This window comes from Ascaphus truei, chromosome 1, assembly GCF_040206685.1.
Source record: "Ascaphus truei isolate aAscTru1 chromosome 1, aAscTru1.hap1, whole genome shotgun sequence".
Classification (NCBI taxonomy): domain Eukaryota; kingdom Metazoa; phylum Chordata; class Amphibia; order Anura; family Ascaphidae; genus Ascaphus; species Ascaphus truei.
In genome coordinates this window covers 303,445,425-303,457,855 of record NC_134483.1, presented here as the reverse complement: position 1 = coordinate 303,457,855, position 12,431 = coordinate 303,445,425, and positions in this window count along the sequence as shown.

Sequence of the window (12,431 nt, the reverse complement as noted above, 5' to 3'; positions counted from 1 at the left end):
GTAGACACAAAAGCAGTAAAGCTGACACGGAAATTATGAAGTGGGAAAAACATATACTGTATGTCACAGGAGACCAGTACTTTCAACACCTTTCCCTTCCGGGATAATAATAATAGCATATTCTTGTATAGCGCTGCTAGTTTTACATTGCGCTTTACAGATACATTTTGCAGACATAGTCCCTGACCCGTAGAGCTTACAATCTATTTTTTTGGTGCTTGAGGTACAGGGAGATAAAGTGACTTCCCAAGGTCACAAGGAGCCGACACCGGGAATTGAACCAGGCTCCCCTGCTTCAAACTCAGTGCCAGTCAGTGTCTTTACTAGATCAATTTGATCAATTCACTAGGCAGGACACAGTAGTGGAATAAAATGGGGTTTATTCTGGTACAACCAGCAGACACACAATGGAACACAAAATACAGGAAATACACGCTTAACTGGAGGTCTAAGGGTAATCTCTAGCCTCACTAGGTGCAGGGTGCCTGCTTCAGGAAGGCTTACTCTGTCCACTCCATGTCCAGGAACACCACGGTACTATCTACGGTATAGATACCTGACTTACCCCGTTGACCGAGTCTCTGTATGAGAACTTGGCCGCATCTCTAGCGCTTGTCCCCAGCTTGGCTGGGCTTCTCCGGCATCTCAATGCCCCGTGCTTTTCTATTGCGAGCAAAGCACCTTTGAAAAGCCAGCCTCTGCTTCACCGGACCAAGCCTATGAATAATCAAGATGGTCTCGTTCTCTGATGGGCAGTCCCCTTACATAGACCTCGGTGTCAAGAGAGAGGGGATTTGGCCTGGAATTAAAGGGGTTACACCTCATTTGGCCACCCCCTACTCTCACTTGGGAAGCCAGGGGTTAACTGGACTGAGGTCCAGTAATGTGTTTTTACCTTGCTTCAGCATCCTAATGTATATTCCCCTGTAAAAATGTATTGTTCCTGTTCCATTGTTTGCCCCAAACATACACTGGGATTGATGCGGTAGGCTTAAGGGGTTAATGAGCTGCAGTTTAGGAAAATACAAATATGTGTGGTGTCTTTTCAGAAATATCTGGGCTTCAACAGGCTTGATTGAAGTTGGGTGTGAAAAGTACAGAGGGGGTTTAGTGTACAGTATGTTAATACCTAAGTTTGCAGGACAAGGGTATATTGCTGGTAGATACAGCTAGGACCCAGTCTGGAGCATTGGGTGTGAAATATAGCACCTGTGACAAACGTTCCCTAGACAGGGGGCCCAGCTTCAAAGCCTTTCTTGACAAGGTGTTTTATGGGGGCTAGGGGTGCGGTTACAGATGACGATATCAGAATGAGTGACCTTATTAAATATAAGAATACCATGAGATGTCTTCGGCTGAACATGCTAAAAATTACATATGTGTAACCGGGGGACCGAGCCGCAAATAACGATTACAGACACATGATGTCTAGCAGGTCCTAAGAGACAGATATTAATATCTCTCTTAATTTTAGTATTACACGGTAATCTCATTGGGAGCGTCATGCGTGCCAGAATGTATTAATATGTCTCGCGTGCCAGTAAGTATAACTGAACTGAAGTTATGAAGTTATTTAGATAGGAAAAGCAGTTTTTAAACATCCTTGGGTGGGAGGAGTTTTACTCTGGGGAAAACTGTCAACCTCACCACTGATTTATGAGAAGGGCTGGGTTTAGGTTGTGTTCAATGGGAAATAATTGTATAAGAACCAGGCTCAGCCTATGGCTATTGTCTTTCGTGTCTTGGTGATTTTGAAGAGTGCTGTATGAACCGCCAGTCCAGAATTATGACTGACTGTTTCATCATTCCATCTTAAGTGTTATATTTTGTTGTTATTTGTACTATCTTGTTGTGTTCACCTTTTTCAAGGAATAAATTATATTTTATCATATCTAAGTCTCATTCAGTTCAACCCAGTTATATTTTTGGTGTGTATTATTACTAGCCTGTCACAAAGTTACCGTCACACTCGGTGTCCTATGTCTAACATGGAACAGGGACCAACCAATGCACGGATCGTGATACAACCACCACTCACAAACGGAGGCTTGGCTTGTTACCTGCATCAGAGGAGGGAGCGTACCGAGGGGCTTAGGTAGCTGGTGAGTAGGATATTCGAATTGGCCAATGGGAACCGTGACTACTAACAACGGCTTCCCCTTGCCAGCCCCATACTTCCCGCTGGGTAGGCTCCACGGTGTCTGAGAGAACGAGTCTTCCCCGCGGGGAGCCTTTGTCTCTGGACCTGGTTCTTCGCCCTTCCCCGGTCAACCAGATGGTCCAACACCTCCCATCCTCCCTTTTGATCCACCATCTCTATGCAGATATCCTGGCTAATCGAATTACCAGGACTGCCTCCATAGAGATAAATACACATTTTGGAAAACATATTTCTTCCTCTAACCTGGGCTCAGTGCTTTGGATGAGAAACTTAGCTTTGCTGGCGGGGAACATAACGGTATTAACATGCATATACGTACCCACAAATCAGATGCGTTTCGAGGGTAAAATTGTGGGACAAATGGTAACTTTGTTCCACAACATTTTATACACATTTTAACACTTTTGCCCCCCAGTATTCACTATTAAAGTCCTGTTCCTGAAGTTCCAGTTTTATAGCTGAAACACAGAGGCAAAGAACAGGTGGCTAGAGATGCTTATAAAGAAGCTACAGACATTGCTGGACAAACAAACTGAGACAGAAGGGAAGAATAAATCCCAGTAGGGAAGAATCTCCCAAAGGCTATAGAACTGCTTGGGTGTACAATAAGAAAAAGGAATATAATTGAGCCAAAATTGATAGTATTACAAAATATGTTGACCAAGGAAAATAAAGAGACAACAAAACCTGGCAGCTGAGAAGCCGCAAGAAACCACACACCAACTGTAGAGAATCAAATAGCAAAGCTGCCAAAGATGCATGGTAGACATGTCGTACAGTATGAGGTGCTTCACAGTTACAAAGCTCAGTACATCTCCTGCTGCAGCAAATGTTTAAATATAGTATTAGATCAAACAGGTGAATAATTAAACTTGCACTACACACAAAGTGTAAGCGCTATTTAACTAGTCAAGAAACAGAAACCTAGAATATGTGATGATGACGTTTTAGGATGAAAAGCCAGTCATAGTGAAGCTGTAATGCTTATTCTTCTATGCTACAAGATAATGAGCTAATTCTTATGAGTGTGATAAGCCAAGAAGATATGAGAAACAAAAGTGTAGCTGAGAATGGAGAAGAATGTTCTCAGCATGACCAAAATGCACTAAGTTTTATTCTAAAGTTGCAGATACCAGAGAAAGAGAAACAAAAAAGACACAAGGACCATATATAAATTACAAGTGACACTTTTACATCTTTTAGCTTCTATTTATCAAAACACTCAAATCCAATTTTGTCACCTCTTGGTAATTTTTGTGATTTGGGTAGTCTCACCATGAGGAGTTGGGAGGTGCAAAAAAAAAACCCCCAAACGTAATTTGACATATAAAATTCTGAATTCTTGTGCCTCATTTGTCTGCCTCTTAATTGCATTAAAATCAAATTTATTTTGATACGTCATACAGATGTAGCAGGTGTGTGTAACGCCTGTATGCCCGCAGGCCTGGCCAGTCCCCAGTACTGAGGTGGGTAAGGGTATAACACGCACCCACAGCAGTGAGAGCGTGCCCGGAGTGTGGTAAGATGCGTTGCCGGGCATGGTGAGAAAGGGTTAACAAGATACTTGCTGAGTCCGTGGTGCCAGAAGTCCGAGGGTAATGTCCAAGAGCCATGGGTCAGGGGCAGGAGATAGCAGCGTAGTGAGGTCCAAAGCCGAGTCCAGGGATAGCGAGGTACACGTAGTCAAACAAGAGCCGAGATCAAATCCAAAGGTATCCAACAGGGGCAGGGACAGGAACAAGAGCTGAAACAGAGAACAGAGCTTGGCATAGACAGCTGCACACATGAGTCACAGAGGAACTATGCAGAGCAAGGAAGGAGAGGGCAGACTGGTGTTATAAATGCAGGAGGACCAATGGTAGCAAGGGGTGGAGCAGAGGCCTGCTGAGCGATCCCAGGGATAGGTCCAGGTGAGCAGGGAGGGAGTCAGAGAGGTGAGTAGTTGAAATCGCCTGCAGCCGATGGGGGGGACGGAGCCAGCAGCATGGGAGGATGAGTAAGAGGATCGGGTGCGTGCGCACTCTGTATGCTTGCCGTGCATGCGCCCTGGCCGCGTGCGGGTGGATGTGGTGTGCGCCGCGGAGGAGCGGCATGGCGTGGGGGCAGGAGAGGTAAGGAGCCGAAGGAACAGGGAACCGGAGCTGACCGGGAGCTGAGGTGACGGGGACCCGCTGAGTTGTGCATGTCCCCCGATCCCTTACAGTACCCCCCCTTGAGGATCCGGATGATCCTCCCAAGGTTTGTGAGGAAATTTCCGACGAAATTGTTTAAGAAGAGCTGAAGCATGAATATGATGACAAGATACCCAGGAGCGTTCCCCCGGGCCATATCCTTTCCAATGAACGAGGAACTGAAGTCTGCCCCTGGAAAAATGTGAATCAAGAATGGAATGGACCTCAAATTCCTGTTGCCCTTGTATTACGACGGGATTGGGTCTCTGAGGACGGTCCGGAAAATGCACATTTTGAACGAAGGGTTTCAGAAGGACACGTGGAACACAGAGGGTATCCTCATGGTGGGAGGTAGCTAAAGTCGATACGCTACAGGATTGATCTGTTCGAGGACCTTGAAGGGACCCAAGAATCTAGGAGCCAGCTTCTGGGAAGGAGTTTTAAGCTTGATATTTTTTGAAGATAGCCAAACTGTGAGGAATCGGGGAGTGCGTCCCTTGCGACGCATTCCCTCCTCGCCTACCTATAGTACTGCGGCGGCAGCTGCCGAAGATTCGCCCCCCCGCTGATGTGCGCATCACCGTTCCTGTTACAGTGTGCGCGCACACACTCCTTCTATGCACGGTCACTGAGCATAGCTCCGCCCCTTCGGGACGCGCCGCACCTCCGCTGTGCGCGGTGCACGCGCATGGCCGCGTGCAATGAACTCCAGTTACGTGTCAAGTTTTTCTATGAGCCTTTGTCTCCTGCAGCCTATCCTGGCATCTGCGGAGGCCCCGCCTCCGCTCCCTCCCCTACTGGTTCCTGTCTCCTATATAAGACTGCCTCTTCCTGGCATACCTTGCTGAACATAGACTTTGTGTAGCCTTGTGTGTGCCTGGCTTGTCCAGCCCTGTCCTGCTTTGATTTCTACTGTTACCCCTCGTGTACCGACCTGGCTTTGCATTTGGATTCTCTCTGGCTCGTTACCCCTGGCTTATGGATTAACCTCTCGTGTACCGACCTGGCTTTGCATTTGGATTCTCTCTGGCTCTTTACCCCTGGCTTACGGATAATGACTACGTGTACCTCTCCTACCCTTGGAACCTGACGAGTATTGGATTAACCCTTTATCTTCATACCCAGACCCAGCAATGCTACAAACCACCTACTGAGCCCGCCTTCGCTACTGTGGGTGTGTGGCACTGTCCTTCCCACCTCAGTGCCGGGGTCAGGTCTTGTCTCTGGGCTCGCACAAGCGTGACACAAACTCTGTCTCCAGGTTTGTATTCTGGGCCCACCTGACGTCGCCGATCTGCTTGCGTTTTTTGTTTTTGGACGGCCCCTTGCAAGGCTTTTTGAATCTTCTTCCAAGAGTTTTGTAGATTAGAGACGTGAGTATCTGCTGCAGGAACACCAGAGGGGAGGGAGGAGAAAGGAAGGCAGCTGGGATGGAACCCATAATTAATGAAGAAAGGCGACTCTTGCGTGGACTCATTCTTCAGTGAATTAATAGCGAACTCCGCCCAGGGTAATAGGTCCAGCCAGTTGTCTTGAGATTCTGACACAAAGCATCTGAGATACTGCTCCTAGGTCTGATTCATTTTCTCCGTCTGGCCGTTGGTCTGCGGGTGGTAACCCGAGGAGAAGAGAAGGGAAATGCCAAGTCTCTGAGAGAACGCTCACCAAAACTTAGAGATGAATTGAGTACCCTTGTCCGAAACAATGGAGAGAGGCACGCCGTGTAACCTGAAAATTTCTTTAGAAAAAATGTCAGCCAAGGTGGCTGAATTGGGGAGACCCTTGAGGGGTATAAAGTGTGTGTGCTTGGAAAACCTGTCCACTACCACAAGGATCGTATTCATCCCCTTAGAAGTTGGAAGTTCCACAATAAAGTCCATGGAAATATGCTTCCAGGGCCGTTCCGGAATAGGAAGAGGCAGGAGGAGACCGGAAGGTTTGTGTCGGGCGGACTTGCTCTGAGCACAGACTTGACAAGCTCTGGTGAAATCAAAAACGTCTTTGTTCATTTTAGGCCATCAAAAAGTCCGTTTAATAAGATCCACTGTCCTCTTGAAGCCTGGATGACCAGCAGATCTGGAAGAATGCCCCCACTCTAAGATCTTGTGGCAAAAATGTGGGGCAGCGTACAGACTTCCTTTTGGCACCTTAAATCTCCTAGGGATATGAACCTGGACTTTATTGATCTCATCCAGGATATCAAAAGTATTGGCAGAAATAATATACTTTGTTGGAAGGATGGTCTCGGAAGATTCGTTAGATCCTTCCTCCGTAGAAAATTGGCGAGAAAGAGCATCAGCCTTGATATTCTTGGTACCCGGAATATAGGAGATCGTGTAATTGAAACGAGAGAAAAAGAGTGCCCAACGTGCTTGACGGGATCCCAGACGACGAGCCCCCTCAATGTACAATAAGTTTTTGTGATCGGTGAGAATAGCTACTGGCCCTTTGGTACCCTCGAGGAGATGTCTCCATTCTTGCAAGGCCAAAAGTTCACGGTTCCCGACTTCATAATTTCTCTCGGCCGAAGAGAATTTCCTAGAAAAGAATCCACACGGATAGAGTCTTTCTTGGGGAGAAGATCTTTGTGAGAGTACTGCCCCAGCTCCCACATCAGAAGCGTCAACCTCCAGGGTGAAAGGAAGGGATGTATCCGGATGCCGGAGGATGGGGGTGGAGACGAAAGCTCTTTTGAGGAACTCGAAGGCTTTGATGGCTTCAGAGGACCGTGCTGTCGGATCAGCCCCTTTTTTGGTAAGAGCAGTAATGGGTAGAGCGATAGTGGAGAAAATACGGATGAATCTCCGATAGTAGTTAGAAAAGCCAAGGAAACGCTGAACGGCTTTTTCGGAATTCGGCAACGGCCAATCCAGAACAGCCTTCAATTTCTCAGGATCCATGGTGAAACCTTTATCTGAGATTATATAGCCAAGGAAGGATGTGGATGATTGGTGGAAGAGAGTTTTCTCCATCTTCGCGTAGAGGCTATTTGCACGAAGCTGAGAGAGAACCACCTTGGTGTGACGAATGTGCTCTTCCAGGTTCTTGGAGAAAATGAGGATATCATCTAAGTATACTATGACGAAAATACCCAAAATATCATTCATAAATTCTTGGAAGACGGCAGGGGCATTGCAGAGGCCGAATGGCATCACTAGATATTCATAATGACCCGAATGCATGTTAAATGCAGGTTTCCATTCGTCACCGTCTCGTATTCGGATTAGATTGTAAATTCCTCTCAGGTCGAGTTTGGAAAATATAGAGGCTCCTTGTAGCCGGTCTAACAGTTCCGAAATTAGAGGAAGAGTGTACCGGTTTTTAACTGTAATCTTGTTAAGCCCACGAAAGTCGATATAGGGTCTTAAAGAGCCATCCTTCTTTTTCACGAATAAGAAACCTGCCCGGCGGGGGAGGTGGAATTCCAAATAAACCCTTTCTTAAGATGTAGGATGTAGGTCGCCATAACCTCGGTCTCGGGCACAGATAGGGGATACGACTTAAACTTGGGGAGTATGGTTCCAGGAATTAATTTGATGGGGCAGTCGTACGAACGATGAGGTGGTAGGACTTCAGCCTGAGTCTTGTTAAAGTCATCCAAAAAGTCATGGTATACCTCCGGCAGGGTAGAGAAAGTGAAGTGGTGTCGAGACAGTGAGCACAGTGATGGGAGGAGTGACCGTCTTCTTCAAGGTAGGAGCCCACTGGATCAGTAGTTCGTTTGTCCAATCAACACGCGGGTTGTGAAGCTGAAGCCACGGCAATCCCAAAATGACCTGGACAGTAGGAGAGTGGAAAACATAGAAGATGATGACTTCAGTATGACCATCCGCGGTGGTCAGGGTGAGGGGAATAGATTCCCAAATAATGAAGACTGGTTGAAGCGGTAGACCGTCGATAGCCTCAAGGCCGATAGGTAACTTCTTCTTGACTAACAGGATTTGGTTATTGCAGGCATAGTCATGATCCAAAAAGTTACTGTGACGATGGAGGGGATTTGGCCCGGGATTAAAGGGGTTGCACCCCATTTGGCCACCCCTGACCTCACCTGGGAGTCAAAGGGTTAACTGGGCTAAGACCAAGAACTGTGATTTAACCCCTGTAATGACATGTACATGTGTATTCCCCTGTTCCCTTGTTCCCTTGTAATGTCTGGTAAATCAGTGTCTGCATCACACCCACACTAGAATCCATCCGGGAGCACAAGGGTTAATAGTCCTTTAATGATTATAGCTCTTCCGTAGGTCATAGCAAGTCGCTTTTTGGACCATATGGTGTCCCAGTTCTGGCAATGAGAACTGGGAAGTTTGGTTCTGCCCGACCGAACAGAACCAGATATTTTAATACGTTTGTTTTATGCTTAATACTGTATTTTAAGGTATGGATAAGCTTCAAAGGAATGTCTCTGAAGCTATCAGGATGACAGATGGCCCTAGATTCCCAATGGCTAGAACTTAAGTTTTGTTCAAAAGGTTTTATTACCCTCCCTGTCTGTGAGTATGGGGGAGGCGCATACCCTAGCAGTTTTTAAGTGTCCCACTTATCACTGTCCAACACAGGTTATCTTGTCCAAGATCCGGAGGGGTAGCTGGCCTGGCATTCCATTTGCACATGTGGGGCCTCAGAAAGGAGACCCCAGAGTTCTACTGCACATGTGCCAGCTAGCAGGGGGGCCTGTCCTAAAATGTGTTCCCCCATCCAAGACTGGCTGGAGATAATTGCAAACCAATCACAGGTTTTTAATGTTACAGATAGAGGGAGAAAAGGTTTATAACCTGCTGTTCCCCATCTATCCTTTGTCTTCATTTTTGGTCTTCATGCAAAGTCTTCATTCGTCTTCGTTTGCTGATATGGTTACTTGATATCACCTGAATGATTTCCTGATTGCTGAGAGAAACGCTATGCACTGTCTTCCTGCCCGAGGTCGTTTCATGCTTTTGGGTGTCTTTATGACTATGAAGAGTGCTGTATGAACTGCCAGTCCAGCTGTGACTGCTTCATCATTTCCCTTTTACGTAAGTGTCTATAATTTGCCTGTTATTTGTACATATTTGCTGTGTTCACCTTTATCAAGGAATAAATTATATTTATCATATCTTAAGTCTCGTCCCAGTTCAAACCCAGGTATATATATATTTATATATAGTTTTGGTGTAAATTACAGCCTGTCGCAAGCTCTCGTGACAGTTACCACCAGACTCGGAGTCGATGAAGGCTTCAACCTCTACCCTAACATCGGAACCCTCAAGAGTTATGGGGAGAAGGATTCTCTTCGGTAGCTCTTTGGGGGAAGAGGGGCAAGGAGAAATGGTACCCAGTAGAAGCCCCTCTACCTTTACTGGGCGTTCTCGTTTCCCGGTTTCAGGCAACAGTGATGTAGTTGGTGTTCCGGGGAGCCACAGTAGTAGCAGAGACCCTCATCTCGGCGGCGTGTTATCTCAGCGGTCCGAAGCTGTTGGCTACCGATTTGCATCGGTTCGGGAGCGTCCGGCGCAGGAAGAGCCAAGGGAGGAGACCTAGAAGGGCGGCATTAAACGGGGATGCTGGCGCTTGTTACGTTGCTCTTGAATGCGCTGGTCCATCTGGATGCTAAGGGCAATGAGATCCTCTAGAGATGAGGGCCGAACATGAGCTGCGAGATCATCCTTGAGGGATTCGGACAAATCCTGCCAGTATGCCGCGGCAAGAGCTTCATAATTCCACTGAGTCTCTGCAGCGATGGTGTGGATCTCCACTGCGTATCTTGCAGCCGACCTGCGACCCTGGGAGAGATGAAACAAGGAAGAAGCGGCAGCCTCCCTACACGCTGGGGTGTCAAAGACCTGCTGGAACTCTCGCCGGAATTTGGGGTAGTCCTGTGTTAAATCAGATCTATGCTCCCAGAGGGGAGAAGCCCAAGCGAGAGCGTCGCCCGTGAGCAGGGCAAAGACACAGGCCACTTTAGAACGACCTGAGGGAAACCGAGATGGGTACATCTCAAACTGGACGTCACATTGGTTCAAGAATCCCCAGCAAGTAAGGGGGTCCCCGGCATACTGGTTGGGAGGCGGAATAAGTGGCTCAGAGTTGCCCATAGGTATTGGGGCAGGAGGGGATGGTGCAGCTGGCGATTCCCGCAAGGAGAGTTTAGAAAGTTCTTGCTCCACGGCCGTGACTTGGTTGCTTAAAAATTGCCAGTAATCCATAGTGACACCTTGGCCCACCTCAAGGGGGTCTGCATTTGTTGGGCTCTGCATAATGTAATGCCTGTATGCCCGCAGACCTGGCCAGTCCCCAGTACTGAGGTGGGTAAGGGTATAACATGCACCCACAGCAGTGAGGGCGTGCCCGGAGTGTGGTAAGATGCGTTGCCGGGCCTGGGGAGAAAGGGTTAACGATATACTTGCTGAGTCCGGGGTGCCAGAAGTCCGAGGGTAATGTCCAAGAGCCGTGGGTCAGGGGCAGGAGATAGCAGCGTAGTGAGGTCCAAAGCCGAGTCCAGGGATAGCGAGGTACACGTAGTCAAACAAGAGCCGAGATCAAATCCAAAGGTATCCAACAGGGGCAGGGACAGGAACAAGAGCTGAAACAGAGAACAGAGCTTGGCATAGACAGCTGCACACATGAGTCACAGAGGAACTATGCAGAGCAAGGAAGGAGAGGGCAGACTGGTGTTATAAATGCAGGAGGACCAATGGTAGCAAGGGGTGGAGCAGAGGCCTGCTGAACGATCCCAGGGATAGGTCCAGGTGAGCAGGGAGGGAGTCAGAGAGGTGAGTAGTTGAAATCGCCTGCAGCCGATGGGGGGGGGGGGGGGCGGAGCCAGTGGCACGGAAGGACGAGTAAGAGGATTGGGTGCGCCCACACTCTGTAAGCTTGCCATGCGCACGCCCCGGCCGCGTGCGGGAGGATGTGGCGTTCGCCACGGAGGAGCGGCATGGCGTGGGGGCAGGAGCGGTAAGGAGCCGAGGGAGCGGGAAACCGGAGCTGACAGCCGCACCGGGAGCTGAGGTGACGGGGACCCGCTGAGAGGCGCGTGTCCCCCGATCCCTTACAGTGTGTTAGCTTCACCCCTTTTCCCACTTATGGCTAAGGACTTTACAATGGTGTCTGCTCCAGATAGTGCATTGTATGTGTCCCACTGCTTAGCACCTGCAGGAACATTAATATCCTCTACATCTATAAGTGTGACTAACTAATCATTCTTATTTGATTCCGATATTACTTTATATGTATGATGGAGTAATCGATGATGAAATGGCAAATGCAATAGGATCCCAGAAAAGTTTTGATTAACATGATCTTCAAGTTAAAGGATCATTTCAATGCAACAAGAGTTTGGAAATGCAGATGTGAATGCATGACCCACAGTCCTACCACACTTTTTTTTATCATTACATTATGAAATAGTTTGTTAATGTCGTCTGATTTCTAAATTGTATCTAAGTACATTCTAGGATCATGGTTTTATAAATTCGAACAGGACTGCAAAGCTTAGAATACAAACTGCAAGTGGCTTTAAAAATCAGGATTGGTCCATCTTGAAAATGTCAATTTAGTAGACAAAAGTACTTGCTGAAAATAGTGTCAGGCTGCTAATAGAATTTAAACAAAGAAAACACAAAGTGGGAGATATGCCAAGGGAGTTTTATGACAAGACTGGGTCAAAGAGAGATATTTTCATTTAGTGCCGATTTATGCCCATTTATTAAAGCACCATTCCCACCTAAAACAATGATTGTTTGTTGTACAGTATTCAAACTGGGAGGTCCTCAGTAGCTGAACCGTACTATTTTCAGGTTCGACGACTGGTGCCCTAGATACTTACCATTTAGATGCCTGGTTAAATAGGAAGCCAGTGGTTAAATAGGAAGCCTAGAAATTTGGGTGAAACCTAGAAATCTGCATTTTTTTCAAAAGGCCCTAAAATGGATGGTATTGTATCATATGATTTTAAAAAATGTGGGGTAAAATTTCTTTAGATGTTCTTGTAGATTATTGTTTTCTAATCCAACAGGAATATCACAAAGCTAAAGTACTCAATTTACTGCCAAATTCCCTCTGCACGTAAAACATATAACATTTGTATTGCTTTTTAATGTACACTGATAGTTCTGCTT